The 20,983-nt window shown below is 37.0% G+C and overlaps 1 pseudogene; it reads right to left on the reverse strand.

The window, feature by feature from the left end:
* LOC141651812 (uncharacterized) overlaps positions 1 to 20,983 on the reverse strand; it is a 174,416-nt pseudogene that overhangs the window by 8,163 nt on the left and 145,270 nt on the right.

The following is a 20,983-nucleotide window of genomic DNA, read 5'->3' on the forward strand; positions in this document are numbered from 1 at the left end:
CACAACAATCTCCATACTCCGATGATCAGCAGATAACAACAATTACAACAAGCACAATCTCAAATCAATTGTGAAGAACCGAGTAGGGAAACCCTACCTTTTCGCAATCCGCTATCTTTGTAATCAACCACACAAATGCATAACAAATATCACGTCGTCACCTACAACAATAATCACATACTACAATTACACATTGCACAATCCCATTTTCCCCAATTCCATATATACAGTAACCCCAAAAGAATACAAATGACAAGGGAATGAAACTTACCAACAGTAGAATAAGAGACTACACGCAAGGATCACGACGATTTGCACACACAACGAGATATGAGGATGATTAGGGAGTGATTAGGGAGAGATCGTAGAATGATAAAGCTTTCAAATGATATTAGAAACTGACGCGGAAATATAAAATACCCTAAACATTCCCTAATCAAACCGTCGAAATAACACTCCGCCAAACCGGGCACTCGACCGAGTAAGTGTATACTCGGCCGAGTGTCCCATACTCGGTCGAGTGTTAACTATACTCGGCCGAGTGTTCCTCGCAGTAACCAAAACAACACACAACCTAAGCACTACTCGGCCGAGTAGGCGCTACTCGGTCAAGTAGTCACCAAGTAAAATCCGTAGTGTTACAATCTTCCCCCCTTAAAAAGAACTTCGTCCCGAAGTTCACACTCTACTATAAAACAAAGCACAACACTACGCCCCAAGACTAAACTAACCACATATAACAACACTAAGGAACTACACAAGTCTCCACAAGAATCATTACCCCGACTCAAAGCAAAACAACAAACAAAACAAAACACGACCGCGAAGTTCCAACCCAACCTATAAAACATGGACACTTAACACCAACTCCACAAACCACTCTTCCTTCCACAACATGGCTCACGATATCGTCTCAACTATAGCATAGGTTCTCAATACTGACTCCATAACATTACCCAATAACCACAATATAATGTTGCCAACCTTGTATCACTTCCATAACACTTAATAGCACTCAACCACAAAAGAAGATCAATCATCAAAACGGAATGTTACATTCTATCATCCTTAAAACGAACTTCGTCCTCGAAGTTTACTCACACACATAAACATCATCTTCCAACTGACAAAACTATTGGACTCATAATCATTGTCATTCAACTATCAACACTGTTGAAATATTCTCTCATTGCTAAACATCGAACTACTACAAGCACGGTCATGACCTTTGATCAAAACAAATATCCGACCTTTATGCTACACCAACACTCTACTTCCAATTATACTACCATATGTACAACCATCAAAATCTCTTTTATCCTTTATCGCATCCTACTCCTCTTAAGATAAATGTTACGTCCTCGTAACTCGCTAATACTAAATCCTAGCTATATTTTCTCATTATCCCCATCACCACCGCGTGTCAAAGATAACCACTTATAATCTGAACAGTCGCCATGCATATATCTTAGGCTCTCTTACTTAAACAACTCTCATCCTTCAATTTCAAAATCTTTAGCTTAACCCAAAACTTCAAATCTTCCACATTACCGCAACATGACACACCTCTCTATATAAACTATATAAAACTCATATCACCAAAAGCATAACTCACATTCCACACTTGTTACGTACACTCATATTAGATCCTCAAGTTCTTTTCTTTCATTACCGCAAAACTCATACATAACTTAACATGACACCAATTCCCAATATCCTGCACTCACTATCTCAACAAAAGATTATGAACCGCCTGCCGCTTTCGATCATTATAACACATATTCCACTAATCACTTGTCATGACTATGACTACCGATATCTCATCCTGAAACAAGGTCAAACTTATCAGTAACAACTTCTCACAATCGTATCCTATCAACAAAATATCACTATACCATGACAACAACAAAAACATATACAACTCTCTTTCATATCATACTCTACCCTCATTCCCAAACTGGAATTGGTAAGAAACATCAACAAACAAAAACAACGATCCGCATGTTCAACCAAGACTCACCAGAACAAAGCAAACAAACAAACAACAATATATGTTTAACGGTAAGCACTTTCGAAAACTCGTAACATAAACATCTCACCTACTCCACCACAACCGGCGACGGCATCGCAAAACCGCCACCACAACCGTACCGCAGTGCGAAAATGCCCGCATCACAACACTAAGTACCGTGCCCGGATCACCACCCGAGGCACCACAACCACACTGATAGACATCACGACATACACAATCCCTTAAACACTGACTCAATATAACATCACGGACAAGAAAACTTACTCAAGACTGCTTTACCAGATCACAACACCATATATCATACGGAATAAATAGGCAAGAATCTCATGCATACCATCCATACTTTTCATGGAATAAACATATATCATGAATACACATGCAAATATAACTAGTCTTGTCAGATCACCCAAACTATCACTTTTGATCATCATTCCATTAAGTTCCCTATCCAATATATATTACAGAACATTCATATAAAAAAACTATCACACCATACCGCTTCTCGTGAGGTCACAACCTCACACAAACATTTATATACATCTTAGACCCATAATCACATCCAACTAGTCAATCCTGATCACGTAAGTTACCACTTGACAATGAATATCTCTTATCCAGACTTAACTCAGGTGCCCTTCATAACATATCTTCTTTTACACACAATTATCACCACCCGTGAACGTAGCCATATCATCCGCACCCAACTACCAACGAATACCTCATATATCCATACCTTAAAATCCCTCATAACCAAACCTTAATCACCTTCACAAAATCAACCTCATTAGAACAACTAACTTCCCCAAAATAACATCATCCTCAACCACTAGTGACAATACTATGACACCAACATTTTTCATGTGACTACTCTCTTACTATCACTTCTTAATATAACAATCCTTTTCCTCCCTTTGGTTCTCATCCCAAACAACAAACATCAAATATATCAACAAAAATCACCTCAACACTATTTCCAATTTCATCCGTAATTGTATCGTCACCCGACTCACCACCAAAATCTTATATGTTGCAAATTCTTTACCCAACTTTTGCTTTCTTTAATTCCTCGAAACTCATGATTATCATGTTGTCCTGGAACTTCTACATAACTGTAACTCAAATCCTCATGATAGTATCATACATCTCTACAATTCCTTACTCTTATATCACATATCCTCAGTGAACATGTTCCTAGTTTTACTCCCCTTATTCTTTTCTTTTACCCTCGACAAACTCCCTTAATGATTCAACTCTTCATTATTTCTATCTAACTCTCTAGTGCTCCGGTTACCTTCACATTGCTCCAAACTAAATTCCCATTATTTTATGTCGATATCATCTCACTCTTTCTTACCATGGGTCTTCTCTCATTATACTATAACTCCCAATTGTCACTAATCTATCCATAAAATCAACGTTTAAAGTTCAAACAATTGCATCTCCCTTTTTACATCACTAGGAAACCAAAATTCATCTCATACCGTTAGCTGCCCAAAGAATTACTCACTAGGCTCACATCGTGAAAATTCCAAATTCCCAAACTTGGTCACCATCTTCAATTCCACGTCGCGACATATCTCTATCTAAGTTCACTATATACCCCTCTTCTCCATCCATCTAAAGCAACCTTTCATTACATATATCCTTAAGCAACACAATGCTAACCGTCTCCCTCTATAAGTCCTTACACATCCCGAAATGTCACTATTCGTATCTCTCATCTCAATCTTTCATTCTCATGCTTCTTTACACTTACATCACCCTTGCCCATATACACTTACTTTTATACTACTCAATAAACGACTATTTCACTCATCATATCTCACAAAACATGCTCTTTACCTCGATTAGCTCATCATTCTTCCCTTTTCTTTTTCCACTATCCTTCACAACCACATTAACACATGTCTTCCTTACCCAACACATGTCCCTCATAAGCCGTCATTCTCCATGCCATAACTTAGGTAACTTACGTATCAAGACCGTCTCACATATAAAAGAATGCGTTAAGACTCAAAACATACATGTGTATTTACCCTACGACTCAAAACAATGTAAAAACATAGCCACCGGCTCAAAACAAAAGTAAGAACATAGCCACCGACTCAAAACAAAAGTAAGAACATAGCCACCGACTCAAAGTGACCGCCCAACGAGGTACTCAGTCGGGTACATAACATACTAGGTCGAGTACAAGGTACTCGGTCGAGTAACTATATTACTCGGTCGAGTTTTCGACTCAGAAGCAACTCAATTGCCGCAGAAGGATTACTCGGTCGAGTATTGGGAATACTCGACCGAGTAGACCTTACTCGGTCGAGTATACGACTACTCAGCCGAGTTCACAACTCCAGACGCTAAACAGTATTATCACAGAGAGATTACTCGGCCGAATATGGAATACTCGGTCGAGTATAAAAGACACTCGGCCGAGTAGGGACTACTCGGTCGAGTATAGGCTAGATTCTCAAGACCGTCCAGTTTTCAGTAAAACAGTCATATCTCGCTCGTTACTTGGTCATTCTGGGCGTGTGACCTATCGTTAGAATCGTAAGAGGACAAGCTATCACCTCAACTTGGAATCACAGCAATATCATTTCTCGAACTTGACTTATAACAGTTTTAAGACAACCCTTCCGTAATCGGTATTCAGATAAATCAAGCTTTCTAATGCCAAAACAACTTGAACATGCATAAGGCAACAAAAACAACTTAATACTTCTAAATACCAGTACATGAATGAACTTTTATCATTCTCACATGAAAATTAAACACGACATTCATATGCATAGACACATGAGCTTAAACACATGCTACTACTAACAACCAAACATTAACATCATCATGATCATATAAATACATCCTACCTCACATTACATATACTCCAATTATTTCACCTTTCGTTAACACAATTAAACAAGATTTTCCATCTATATATGACACTCCACACCCCGTTTCAAAAGCCAAGCAGTAACCACATAACATGCTCCAGATTCTGTCACACGCAACTACGCACTTCCTTTATCATATACCACCATGGTCAGATCCTTTCATTTCATCCAACAACAATACAAGGCTCAAGTTACAAGTATTACACACACATGACTCAACATACAAAATTTTCCCCCATGTGACCGGCTTGAGATTGTAAGGGCCTTAGTGCGACTCCGGGACGTCTCCCAAGTCTTTGCGGTAGCTCCAAACAACTCTCCCCGGGTTCATTTTATTTAGACTCCCTAAGTTCATTGGTTCATTTGTTTTAGGTGCCGGAATCATCGGCTCTGATACCACTTTGTAACACCCCCTCATACCAAGGTACCTTACCAGGACTACCCCAGCATGAAAGGTTGTTACCATCTCGGTTGCCCGAGGTTAGTATATATCAAAAGCAACAGTTCAAACACATTTATTAATGTACGGTAATTATAAAGGTTACATAGTCTCCAAAATCTAATAAACGAATTATCCAAATGGCCACAACTACCAAAACATTAACTAAAGCTCGTGATGGTGTCATCTAATCCAGCGTGGTGACTCTCCCATGACTGCCCCCAAGCTCAATAACTGTATCACCTGTCATAATCTGCTCACCATCCCCGAATGGATCACCGCAGGTTTTACAAAACAACAACACGGGGTCAGTACTACTCAATCAATATAAGACAACAACATTACCGCTAGCTGATCATCGATCTCACGCACAGTAACCGACTACACACCGAAGTGTGTAGCCCTGCCAGATTACCCATCGCAACAGGTAATCCTCGCCGCCAGTGGGTGACCGCAGCCCATCCCCACCTAGTCCAGCTCATCAACGAGCGACTAACCATCCCTGTCCCTTAATGTGCACATCCCCTCCCGTGGCGGGTTCCACGGAGGGCGAACTAGGGTGTGAAGCCACTCCCGCAAGTGACTCCACCACAATCACAATCACATGACATCACAGCCATCTCAATCCGCTCATACCAACATCGTCACAACAATCTCCATACTCCGATGATCAGCAGATAACAACAATTACAACAAGCACAATCTCAAATCAATTGACAGTAAACTGAGTAGGGAAACCCTACCTTTTCGCAATCCGCTATGCTGTAATCAACCACACAAATGCATAACAAATATCACGTCGTCACCTACAACAATAATCACATACTACAATTACACATTGCACAATCCCATTTTCCCCAATTCCATATATACAGTAACCCCAAAAGAATACAAATGACAAGGGAATGAAACTTACCAACAGTAGAATAAGAGACTACACGCAAGGATCACGACGATTTGCACACACAACGAGATATGAGGATGATTAGGGAGTGATTAGGGAGAGATCGTAGAATGATAAAGCTTTCAAATGATATTAGAAACTGACGCGGAAATATAAAATACCCTAAACATTCCCTAATCAAACCGTCGAAATAACACTCCGCCAAACCGGGCACTCGACCGAGTAAGTGTATACTCGGCCGAGTGTCCCATACTCGGTCGAGTGTTAACTATACTCGGCCGAGTGTTCCTCGGCAGAACCAAAACAACACACAACCTCAGCACTACTCGGCCGAGTAGGCGCTACTCGGTCGAGTAGTCACCAAGTAAAATCCGTAGTGTTACACCTTTCTTCGGGACTACCTGCACTGGACTCACCCATTTAGAATGACCAACAGAATAAATAATACCTGTGTCGAGCAGCTTCATTACCTCAGCCATCACAATATCTTGCATCTTCTGGTTCAGCCGGCGCTGACCCTGTCTGCAAGGTTTGTGATCTTCCTCCAGCTCTATCCTGTGCATACAAATATCGGGACTAATCCCCTTATATCGTCCAATGAATAACCCAATGCTTTCCTGTTTTTCTTAAGCACAAACTAACAAGGAAGTCAGCTGATCATTATCAAGCTTAGCACTAACAATGACTGGATATTGCTCAGTATCGTCTAAGAAAATATATTTTAGATGAGAAGGAAGAGGCTTACGCTCCGGTACCTTGACCTCAATGGAGCAAAGAGTGCTAATCATCTGTTCCACTTGCTCTCCCTCAGTGTCGGTGAGTCCACGCTCATCTAAATCATCTATAAGCAAATCCATCACAGCGTCATCGTCATCTGGGCTATCTGCACACTCATCCAAAAGCATAAGAGCTTCTAGTGGGTCCTTCATGAAAGAACCCGACCAGAAGTCATAAATAGACTCGTCAATAATATCAACCGAATAACAAGTATCCTTTATCATTGGCCGAGCCAAAGCACTAGGCAGACTGAAAGTGATAGCGTCATCCCCTACTGCAAGAGTCAAACACCCTTGTTTGACATCAATAATGGCCCCAGCTGTATAAAGGAATGGTCTTCCTAAGATAATTGGGGTCCGGGTGTCCTCAGCTATATCTAAAATAATGAAATCCACTAGTATAAAGAGCTTGCCTATTTTCACAGGCACGTCCTCTAAGACACTTAAGGGTCTCTTAACAGATCTATCAGCCATCTGTAGGGTAATGTTAGTCACTTTAAGATGACTCATATTCAATTTCTTGCAGACAGATAGGGGAATGACACTGACGCTGGATCTTAAATCACAAAGAGCCTTATCAATAAACACATTGCCTATAACACAGGTAATAGAGAAGCTACCCGGGTCTTTCATTTTAGGTGGAGCCTTATTTGAAAGTAAATTACTAGACACTTCCATAAATGAAACCGTCTCGAATTCACTTAGCTCTCTCTTACGTGTCATAATATCTTTCATAAATTTAGCGTAAGTAGGTACTTGGCAAGTTCGGTAAAAGGGACAGTTACCTGGAGGTTCTTCACAATGTCCACAAACTTACCGTACTGTCGCTCGATCTTCGCGTCCTTCAGACGACCTGGGAAGGGTACTCTGGTAGCAATGAGTGGACCCGCGACTTTCTCTTCACCTTTATCAGTGCTTGACGTCTCCACAGCAGGGGAAGATGACACGGTAGCGGAATTAGATAGTAAAATAGTGTCTCCGCTGCTTCTGGTACTCGATCGAGCACTTTTACCACTCGATCGAGTGGTTTCATATTGGCTTTTACTCGATCGACCACTTTCCTCACTCGATCGAGTGATCTCTTTTTCAGGCTTACTCGATTGATCATTTTTATCACTCGATCGAGTGATTTCTTCAGCTATTTTACTCGATCGAGTAAGAATATTACTCGATCGACCATCTGTGAGTTAGGCACTACTCGATCGACCACAATTATCACTCGATCGAGTGATGGGATAAATTATTTCACTCGATCGAGTAGATTTTTCACTCGATCGAGTATCTGAAGAACACGCATCAAGGATTTCGTCTATAAATTCATCCAAATCATCATCCGGGGTATTATCAGCTGTCACAACTCCGTTTTCTGGTACATTTGGTTCCTCATGAACAAGGCCACTTTGGAGATTCGTTGCATTAACCGGATCGCATGTCGGTAAAAGGTTGGCTTGGTCTTTCGCGAGTGTTAACTGCGCGACTTGTTCTCTCAACTCCACTGGGACGGTTTCATTCCTATTGCATTTCTCCCAAAACTGTTGTGTTAAGTTCAACATCAAAGATTTCAGTTCGGCAATTTCCTCGTTTGCAGAAGGAGAGACCGGTTGCGGCGCTGGCGTAAAAAGAGTAGAAACATTCTTCATTTCTTCATACAATTGAGAAAAAGGAACTCCTTGCTTGTATTTCTGATAAGCAAGGACGCGCTCTATACTTGCCAGACACTCAATAGGATCATGCCCTTCCATGCCACATCAACCACATATCTCCACATGCTCAGTAATCGAACAAACCTGTGCGATTTCACTCACGGCTTTCGTAATCTCCACATTACCTAGACTTTTGCTAGAAATTTCCACTGCAGCTGTAGCCAACTCGTTGACTTGCTCACTACCTCGGGGATTTCCATATTCTGAAACATGAATGGCCATCTCTTCAATAAGGTGCCACCCTTGGTCATCTTCAACATTCTTCGTGAATCTCCCCTTAGCTACACTATCTAGAATAACTCTTTGGTTTCGATATAACCCGTTGTAGAACTGGGTACAAAGGAACCAACGTTTGAGACCATGGTGAGGCATAGAACGGACGAGCTTCTTGAACCTCGCCCACGCCCCATCGAAATCTTCAGTAGGTAGTTGCTCAAAAGAAGTAATCTGAGCTCTCAAGGCATTAGTGCGCTGCGGTGGGAAATATCGCCTGTAAAAGGCCAAGGCAAAGGAACTCCAGACGGTTACACCGGCTGCCTCCCTATCTAGATCCCTCAACCATTCCCTGGCATCATCAGCTAAAGAAAAGGGAAAAATAGCTCCCTTCACTTTGTCCTGTGTCACCCCAGCAACAAGAGGAATGGTAGAGCAATACGCCGTAAACAGCTCTATATGCCTGTATGGATCTTCTTCAGGTACCCCCCTAAAGAGATTTCTCTCGACCAGCTGTATGTAAGATGGGTGGATTACAAAGGTCCCCGAATCAGTAATGTGTAGTAAAAAACCTTTTGGAAGGGAATCCACATTCGACTCTGAATGGCTGGCTATATTCGGCATTCTGGCAAATAGAATTTACAAAGCAAAACAGATAACCTGCAAAACTAATCATAAACTTTGAAGAAATGAGATCAGTCTCAAGGAATAAATTCATTGAGACGAGAAACAAACTTAAATAAAGCAACAAAATTGCACCACCTCCCCGGCAACGACGCCAAAATTTGACAGGGCAGTCGTATACCTATAAAAAATAACCAACTGGCTCTAACTAATATAGCTAGGGAAGTCGGGTCGATCTCCACAGGGAGATGGGAAATTATCAGCTTTGTTTAAGTTCGTCACGGTAACCAAATTGGGGGGGTTTTTAATTGTATTGTTCTAAACTAATGAGAGTAAGAAAGAGAATACGGCAGAGAAAAAGGATTAAGCAGATAAGAAAAGTAGCTAAGACAGACGGTTCACCATGATCATTCAGTCAAGTAATCTAGGTTTCAGGTTAGTGCAAGTATAGTCTAAGGAGTAGTGAATATCTCCTTTCGGTCTCAATTCGCCCTAAAGCACAAATAGCTTAGCTTTCGCCCTCACTATAGTGTCCTATTGTTCGCTACGAGTCTCACCCTTATCAACCTTTCGGTCCAGGTCAAGGTTTACTATGATTTAAATGCCTAATTGCGTCGACTCAATTAGATTGATACAGACAAATGCAGCAATTAGCAACAAAGACTACACCAGCATTAACCTAATATGGCAACTACTATCCCTTCATAATCATGGATCCCCTAGTCTTAGAATGGGAAATTAACTATGCATCACTATTGAATCAACAACAATAACATAAAGATAATTGAAATTAAACATACTAACAAAGATAATAGAGATTGAATAGGGTAAAGATGATAGAAATAAAGGAAAGAAAGAAATAAAGCCACAATTAAGATTAACGAATTAAGAAGGAATAATAATACCGATCACAAATCCGAATTCGAGTAGCAAAATGGTAGAAACAGAGCAAAATCCAAGAAACAGTAGGAAATGATAGAGTAAAAGGGAATGAGGAAGAGTTACTCAGTCTACTGTATTAGTAGTCTACGAAAATCCTCCTCTAAACCTAATCCATAACTAAATTACAAAAGCCCATACGAAAACAACCGGAAAAACTCTTATAAAATACAAGCAAAACCACTCGATCGAGTAGAAATAAACCACTCGATCGAGTAACTAAGCGCCAAACCCCTCGATCGAGTGGAAATAAACCACTCGATCGAGTAAATCCTTGTATTGCCTACTTGATTGAATACTGGGACTGCTCGATAGAGTAACCTCAGTATATAAAGCATTCGATCGACTAGAAAAGTAGTCGATCGAGCTATCTTGGTACGTTTAGGCACTAAACACCTTCCGAAACTAGCTCACGCGTCTTCAAAGTGATAGATTCCAAGCTCCGGCTCCTTGTTCTCCATAAATACAAGCAAATGGGACGTATTTAGGGTCGATTTAGCTCCTATTTGGTTTATTCCTGCAATTTACATAAAACGAACCAAAGTAGAATATTCGGGGGTATTTGTAGCCAGATGCTACATAAATAGCACAGAAATGCGTGTACAAATGAGGTAAAAACCTTATATAAAATACACGCATCAGCCTGGCCGTGGCAAGAGCTGCTATAGTATTCTTATGAGTCAATTCTTTTGACTAAAGACTATTCGCCCAAGTTGGCACAAATTTCAGATTAGCTTTGATTTATGCTCTAGGACTGTCGTAAATGAGGTCAAATGGGTATATTTTAGGTTATGATGAAATGTGGCTGAATGAAAGGAATAGTGCGATAGGAATTTTCCACCCCTTGTCAGGGTTGTTTGAAATCTCAAGGCCACTCGAGGAGTAGTTAACTGGAAATGCGTGGCCACGCTCGAAAGGTATCTATGGTAGATATTTCCGGTCAGACAGTTACTCTCCAGATCGAGGAAACCACTCAAGATATGATCAAGTGTAAGTACGACCTGCAAGACACGTTGCATTGAGTGGGAGATTGTAATAGGACAAGAGAATTGGTGACGCACACTTGTCTCGGACAAGTGAGAGATTGTTGGAAAATGTGTCCTCAACAATAGTGCGATCACATGATTTAATATTATAATTAAATCTCATTTTAAGAATACGTGAGGGATGATTTATTATATAATCAACTGATCGTCATTAATCGGTAATGATTGGCTGACTAGAGTTTGACATTACTGTCGTGTGACGATGGTGGTCAGTTGATCCCTTAAGGTCACACCTAAAGGACAATACCCTTAATGGATAAATTGATTAATTGTATGACGATACAAGGTAATCAATTCCTTAAAATTGAACAATTTACTTGTGAGAGAGAATATTGATATCTTATTGTAATGGGATTAAATAAGATTTATTTTAGTAATCAAAATGCTTTATTACTAAAATTGTTTATTGTTTGAGAAACGATATAGATAAGAATGAATGATTAATTATAATTACAAGATGTTGTGAATTATAATTATATGACTCATTTTATTTATGTAATCAGGTATCACTAGTCAATTTGTTGTATATAATTTAATTAATTTGTAAAATGATATTTATGTGATAAATATGCATTAAATTAATTAATAACATGTAAAATACTACATGTGACATATTGTGTGACAAATGATAAATTGACAAAATAAAATGGTAGTCCATTTTAAGTGTGTTGGACCGAAATGGAGGGAGTATAAATGGGTTGTGATTATTTTATTTTATATGATGAAATAATAAACAATTAAACCTATACATACTAGCCTTCATACCTAATGCATTGTGAAGACAAAAAGAAAAAGGCAAAGATGCCATTTTGGCCTCTTCTCCACCGGTTGCATGCTCTTCATTTGAGGACTTTTGTTCTCATTTTTGAACTACTCATTCATTCATTTTTCTTCTACATGCAAAACACTCACATTCTCTCCATCTCTCTAAAATAAGGTTTTTAGATTCACAAGCATTTGTTCGTCCATTCTAATATCACAATAAGATTACTAGTGTAGTAATAGTAATAATGTTAGAATCATTTTAAGGCTACTAGTTTATTAATCTAGTTAATTAGTATACTAGTTTAAGGGACAAGTCTTCGGTGCAATCTAAGGAGGATTTCTATACTTGGAGTCTTAGGAGGATCATCCATCATATTAAGCTCAAGAACAAGTGAAGGAAGGTGATCTTACTTGTGCCCTATATTTCGAACCAACCAACAATGTAAGGGACATTGTTTTTCCTCATAAATATTTTATTTTGTTATGCATGCACTAGATCTAAAGAATAAATAATTACAAAGTTAAATAGTTCACTATTATAGGAGTCTAATAAGAGGTAAATAAACCTAACAAGTGGTATCAGAGCATAGGATATTGCATGCATAATCGGTTAATGTTTTTCCGAGTTAAAATGTTAACATATAAAACTAAAAATTTGTGATTTTATGAGTAAACCATTAAATACTTATGAATGTTATATATTTTGGTCCTAAAATATTTTTAGGTCATTTTTATGATTTATGGAAATTTATTGCTCATTTTAATGATTTTTAGTGATTTTATGACATTTTTATGAGTAAAATGAACTTTTATTCACTAAAATAAGTTAACCTTCACTACTGTTCATGGTATTTTAGTATACCCTCACATGAATATTTTATGTATTGCATGTAAAATATCATATTAATGTGATTAATATTTCATGATTTATGAAGTTTTAGTGTAAAAATGGCATAAATGGAGGTTAAAATGACTAAAAATGGTTAAACTTACTCTCTGACCTTGAAAATTTTATATGAACTCACATTCATATTTTAAAAGTAGTGTGTAAAATCTCGTATTAAGTGGATTAATATTGCATGATTTATGATTTTTATGAGATACAAATGGATTAAAAGAGGTAAAATGGTTAAAAATAGTTAAATTTCGAATTGGGCCATGAAACTTTAATATGTTGTCACATGCATAATTTACAGAGTGTATGTAAATTTTGAGATGAAATGATCTCATTTAGCATGATTTATGAATTTTTAGTGTAAAAATGGCATAAATAGTGACTATTTTAGCATAAATATCTAAAACGAATTGCATGGCATGAGAAAATTATTTTAGGTTGCATAAATATGCAAATTATCAGATCTAAAGTTATAAAGTTGATGGGATTAATTTTTGGATACTTTAGATGTTTTATGAGATAAAACCGATAAATTGCAACTACATTTTCTCGAAATTAATTCAAAAATTTTAACCATGATTTTTGACAATATGAGTGTCATGGAATTATTACAGAATGTTAAAAATTTTAAAATTAAAATTTTGAAATTATTTTAATTTAATTTGGATTTATTTCATAAATATTATGATTTTAAGGTAAAAAATGAGCATAAAAATTAAATCAAGTTGAATTATTGTCAAAAACTGATTGATGAGTAATGTTTGAGTCCTAAGAGTGTTAGGATAATTAACTTGAACTTAGATGTGATTTAAGTGTTAATTTGTGATTTTAAGAAGTTACGATCACGCATTTCCATAAAAGCGGGTTATATAAACGATATAAGTTAAATAGGGCGATTTGACACATAATTTGGCATGATAGATACATATATAATGCTTCATATTTCAATTGTTGAATGTCTTTTATTTATATAATTTTGAATTATGTAATTTTATCTCAGTATAGGCTTAGTTTTAATCAATATTACCCGTAATGTAAGGGAATATTGATTCGGTTGTAATTTAATGTGATCTCGTATCACTTTTATTTTTATTTGTTTTTCCATTTTACAAATGTTTAATAGGAATAGCTTTGTATTTTTATTATTATTTGTAATTATGGAGTATCTTCAAATACGGTGCCATTCGGAAAGGTGATCCAACGAAGACGGTGTTCTTGGGAGGCGTGCCACTTGAAGATTCAAGGGACCAAAGGAGTTGGTTTCCGAATATGTAATAGATTATTTGATTTTCTATTTTTAGGAAGGCAATACTAGGAATTTTATTATTGCTTTGCATTTCTTTTAATATGTTACATGCATTGCCAAATCGCCATAAACAACACACGCATATCATATTGAGTCATCAACCGTGTCAATTACAATTATTGTAATTGACCGCTTTAGTTCACTTAAAACGTTATAGATAATAAATTGACATGACCTCTCACTTTTATTAATTGAGAATTAGCCTTACCAAATAGTAGAAACCATGAATCCCAATTTCACAAGGAAGTAGATTCGGCTCACCGGGGTACTAAACTTGTTACGTTGGGTAAGTGGGTAATAAAATGTTATTACATCGAAATTTGGATTGAGCTCAACAGAAGTATTCGTGACCGTAGTCGCATGTGTTCCGGGCTAAAGATGAAAATTAGAGTAATTTTTATCGACTGAGAGTTCTAGAAGTAGAATCGATTAAGAGGTTAATCCACCGAGTTATATTAATAAGGGATCACTCGGCTCACCGTACCCGTATTAATATGAATTTAGATCTCGAAATCATTTATGATAGTTGGGTAGAGGTCACTATATAAATGCTATAACTTGTTTAAAATGTTTACAAGAATTGTCAAAACGATAGATGTTCATTAATTCCTTCACTTCTTATTTTGTAGTCAAAATCGTTTTATCAATTGCAATGGCAACTCCAATCACGTCCGCAACCACTAGTTTCAACACGCTCACCAATGTGTCATGGCTCCGATCCTTCATGGATCGATGTAAGTTAGAAAAGAATGGGTCCAATTTCACCGATTGGGACGCGCAACTTCGCTTGGCCGCGGAGGGTGACGACAAGCTTCGTTACCTTACCGAGGCATCTCCCACCGAACCTAATTCTAGTTCCACCACCGCCGCTAGGCAAGCCCATGAGGTTTACCAAAAGGAGTCGGCCGCGATCAAAAATGTGTTGATCTTTGCAATGGAGGCCGAACTCCAAAGAAGTGCTATAAAGATTAGCACCGCTCATGAGATCTATACGAAACTTGTGACCATGTTTTCACGAGCTCTAAGGATCATTCAATATGAGGCGGCATCCGCATTATTTGATCTCAACATTAAGGAGGGCCAAAAAGTAGCCCTCACGTGCTCTAGTTGATGGAGCATGTTGAGACCTTGAAAATGCATAAGGTGGAAATTCCTGATGAACTCGTGATTGATCGGATTCTTCATTCCCTAAACAAAGTTAAGGCATATGTTCAATTCAGGGTGAATTTTAATATGCAAAACAAGAAAGTTTCCCTTGATGAGTTGCACAAAATGCATGTGCAAGCCGGAAGGGACATGTGGCTAAGTGTTAGCACCACCAAGGATGTGCTCAATGTTAATCATAAGAGCAAAGGGAATTTCAAGAAAAGTGGGAACAAGGGAAATAAGCGAACTCCCAACCGGAACAAAGCTAAAGCTTGTTAAGCTAGTTCCTCCAAGCCCAAGTACAATGCCTTATCCGGGGACAAGTGCCACTACTGTTGTGGTGTTGGGCATTGGAAGAGAAACTGTTACAAATATCTTGGCGATATTAAGGCTGGAAAGGTTATTCCAGTAGGTATATAACTATCCCTATCTTTTATGTTTCGATCTCAACTTTGGTATGTTGATACAAGTTGTGATAATTACCCTTTTTATTGTAATTAGGGCATCCTAGCAAGGATAAGGGCAAAGAAAAGCAAGCCTAGAAGATCTCGAGGGAAGCTAGAGGTAGCCGCCCATGGAGCTAGATCTATGGAAGCTTGGCTTTATGTTTCTTTGTCCTTATTTTCAAGTTGAACTTTGAAATTTTAGAACTATTTTGATTTCCTTGTGGGACTTGGAAATTTGTTTGTATCCTTTAAACACGGGTTGTATTTTGGATATTGGTGACTTGGTTTGCAACCCAAGTCACTTGTTTTATTATATCGTTTGTTCTAAAATTTATCTTCATACGCTACTTGCATAGTGAAACATTAGATTAACAACTCAAATTGATCAAATAGACAATTATGATGATTGGATCATTATATGTCCATAAGCTATGAATTTGATTCTCCTTAAGTCATTGTTACTAAAAATAACAACTTACTTATGTAAGATCAATTATAAAATTGTGATGAGCTATTGAACTCATAAAGTAGGGATTTACGATACCATACGGACACATAATTCAAAACGGATAGTCAACCATGAGATACCTAGAATAGAGAGTCTATTAAACAGATGACATGGATAAGACTCGTATATTACATGAATCAAACTGCCATGATAGGGATGGCCTTTTGAAAGGTAATGCATAGTCTAGATAAACTACTAATACTACACCATATATATGTTTGTAACTCACAAAGCTATCTCTCAAGAAGATAGATGTATTTCTGAGAGATAGAGTGGGAGTAGATGGAACGTCACAAACATATCTTATAGTGTTACTTTGTGAAAGTAATGGAACTATAGAATGGGACTATAGTCGAACTATAATCTATAAAGATAGAGTAGGATCATAGTTCAGTGGGAGTTTATCGCACATGTCTTATTGGTTAAGATATTAATTTGTGAAAGTGATAGTATTATGACCTTGTTACATACGAGCCGTAGCATTACAATCCGAAAATTGTTACTCAAGAGTAGATTTACTTTAAATCAAGGGTCTCTTTAAAGGTAAATAGAGCTTTAGATTACTCAAATGCATAAGATTGACATAAAGATGTTGATCAAGATTAATTATGTTAGGAATTGCAGCATTTCATTTTAATGAAGAATGGCAAATAAAAATTCGCTTTTCTAAAATGGGAATTTAGAGAAGGATGTGTTTGGAACACAAAACCTTATACAAAGATCTAAAAATCCTAATATATTATGCGTAACTTTCTTAAGTGATCCTAGAATGGTCTTAAGAAAGCATTAAAGGATTATACCTTTCTTTCATGTGATAATAGTGAATGTTTTCATTCACATGATTGAAGAATCATGATTATACATGAAGTTAAGTGGGAGCTAGAATTGTTTTTCCTTGTCTTATATGTTGATGACATATTATTTATTGAGAATAATGTACTAATGTTCTCTTCTGTGAAAGATTGATTGGGAGACTTGGAAAGTGATGCAAAGTATTCTAGATTTTGAATCTATGAGAGAGAATATTGACATAGAGTTAAGAGTCTTATGAGGATAAGATCTTTCGTATCTGTTTAACATCAACAAGGTTGAATGGGTTATTCATATTGATGGAAGTGGAATTACTATGATGGAGTCATAGTCGTTCACTGAACCTATTAAGTTGTTGATTACATGAAATCGATTTCTAATGTTTCCGCCATTAGAATGATCATGTATGCCAATAGACGCACATGCCATGATGTGATATATGCCTAGGGCAAGATAAGTCAATAATAAGATAATTCCCGTGATATGGCTTGTGAAAGCCTTAAAGAACATCCTTGAGATTCTTGAGAAGAATTAAGGATTCGTTCATATGTTTGGATGATAAGCTAAGTTATGTGTTGAAGGGTTGCACAAATTTTAGTTTCTAAACCGAAAAGGATTTGTTGAAATCCTAGGATATATTATTGACTTAGGAGTAAAAGACTAGAAAAGTATTTTAGTTTCGCACATTGCAAATTCTACAAGAGGGAATCTAAGTAAATTGTGATAAAATGGTCAACGTAGGGATTAAGGGTGAATCCCTCTACAAATTACTTTATTACAAGTTATGCGATAAAAGTGGAAGCATCTTTCAAGTTAAAGAGTCCCTGTCTAGTAAGAATACTAGACAAATACTTAGAGATAAATTCAAGTTATTAGAAATAACATTGAATAGAAGGAAATAGAAATTCACAAAGTTGGAATATATGGATATAGGGTATATCCACTTGCCAAGCTTTTATTGCATTTCGACTGGTGTAAAAACTACACTAAAGATTATAAGATATGAAGTAGTAATAGTGTATTGACTATTCATATGTGATAATTGCATTTATCGTTTGAGTCTTATTAAACTCACCCATTACTTTGTTAAATCCAAATGGGTTGTAGAGACAAATTGAACCCCATTAAAGTGAACTGGATTGACATGGTATTCGCCCCTAGTTACTTATATGAGGTGACGTCTCGAAGTGACTAGAGTGTGATGCGATTGATGGCAAGTTCAAGTGCCATAGAGTCATATGGGATGACTAGTCGATCAAATAGGCAGACTGTATGGGACACTCTGTCGGGCAGTGACCGCTTATAGAGTTCTGGTAATTCATAAAGCCCGGTCGTGGCAAGAGCTGCTATAGTATTCTTATGAGTCAATTCTTTTGACTAAAGACTATTCGCCCACGTTGGCACAAATTTCAGATTAGCATTGATTTATGCTCTAGGACTGTCGTAAATGAGGTCAAATGGGTATATTTTGGGTTATGATGAACTGTGGCTGAATGAAGGGAATAGTGCGATAGGAATTGTCCACCCCTTGTCAGGGTTGTTTGAAATCTCAAGGCCACTCGAGGAGTAGTTAACTGGAAATGTGTGGCCACGCTCGAAAGGTATCTATGGTAGATAATTCCGGTCAGACAGTTACTCTCCAGATCGAGGAAACCACTCAAGATATGATCAAGTGTAAGTACGACCTGCAAGACACCTTGCATTGAGTGGGAGATTGTAATAGGACAAGAGAATTGGTGACGCACACTTGTCTCGGACAAGTGGGAGATTGTTGGAAAATGTGTCCTCAACAATAGTGCGATCACATGATTTAATATCATAACTAAATCTCATTTTAAGAATACGTGAGGGCTGATTTATTATATAATCAACTGATCGTCATTAATCGGTAATGATTGGCTGACTAGAGTTTGACATTACTGTCGTGTGACGATGGTGGTCAGTTGATCCCTTAAGGTCACACCTAAAGGACAATTCCCTTAATGGATAAATTGATTAATTGTATGACGATACAAGGTAATCAATTCCTTAAAGTTGAACAATTTACTTGTGAGAGAGAATATTGATATCTTATTGTAATGGGATTAAATAAGATTTATTTTAGTAATAAAAATGCTTTATTACTAAAATTGTTTATTGTTTGAGAAACGATAGAGATAAGAATAAATGGTTAATTATAATTACAAGATGTTGTGAATTATAATTATATGACTCATTTTATTTATGTGATCAGGTATCACTAGTCATTTTGTTGTATATAATTTAATTAATTTATAAAATGATATTTATGTGATAAATATGCATTAAATTAATTAATAACATGTAAAATACTACATGTGACATATTGTGTGACAAATGACAAACTGACAAAATAAAATGGTAGTCCATTTTAAGTGTGTTAGACCGAAATGGAGGGAGTATAAATGGGTTGTGATTATTTTATTTTATGTGATAAAATAATAAACAATTAAACCTATACATACTAGCCTTCATACCTAATGCTTTGTGAAGACAAAAAGAAAAAGGCAAAGATGCCATTTTGGCCTCATCCCCACCGGTTGCATGCTCTTCATATGAGGACTTTTGTTCTCATTTTTGAACTACTCATTCATTCATTTTTCTTCTACATGCAAAACTCTCACATTCTCTCCATCTCTCTAAAACAAGGTTTTTAAATTCACAAGCATTTGTTCATCCATTCTAATATCACAATAAGATTACTAGTGTAGTAATAGTAATAATATTAGAATCATTTTAAGGATACTAGTTTATTAATCTAGTTAATTAGTATACTAGTTTAAGGGACAAGTCTTGGGTGCAATCTAAGGAGGATTTCCATACTTGGAGTCTTAGGAGGATCATCCATCATATTAAGCTCAAGAACAAGTGAAGGAAGGTGACCTTACTTGTGCCGTATATTTCGAACCAACCAACAATGTAAGGGACATTGTTTTTCCTCTTAAATCTTTTATTTTGTTATGCATGCACTAGATCTAAAGAACAAATAATTAAAAGTTAATTAGTTCACTATTATAGGAGTCTAATAAGAGGTAAATAAACCTAACATCCTTTTCATTGATCATACCTTGTAAGTAATCTTTTCACTATCTCCTCTCCATTTTTCTTGGTAGTAAGTAAATCCTAGTTTTCTAGTATTTACACTATGGGATTTTAGTTAGGGTTTGACTAATTAAGTGGGGATAATTAAGGGTTAATTAGTAGTATTAGTTGTTGTAGAATGTTTTGTGATAGTTATTATGTAATTATGTAGGATGAGACGATTTTATGAGATAGATCATTGGTGGTTTCTAGTAGCTTTCGGAGTTTGTTAAAAGGTAGGTTAATCCTACTCGGTTTCAATAAGTATAAATGGTTGCATGTGTCCTGATTGTGTTGTTATTGCGTTATGACATGATTGTTATGGATAATTGTTGTTAGTCACATAATATTGTTGGGATTTACTCAAAACATGATGATTAGCCATTAGTATTGGTTCCATAATGTCGTTTGAGTCGCATTATAACATGTGGTTTTTGGTAT

This window comes from Silene latifolia, chromosome 4 (genome assembly GCF_048544455.1).
Source record: "Silene latifolia isolate original U9 population chromosome 4, ASM4854445v1, whole genome shotgun sequence".
Taxonomy (NCBI): Eukaryota; Viridiplantae; Streptophyta; class Magnoliopsida; order Caryophyllales; family Caryophyllaceae; genus Silene; species Silene latifolia.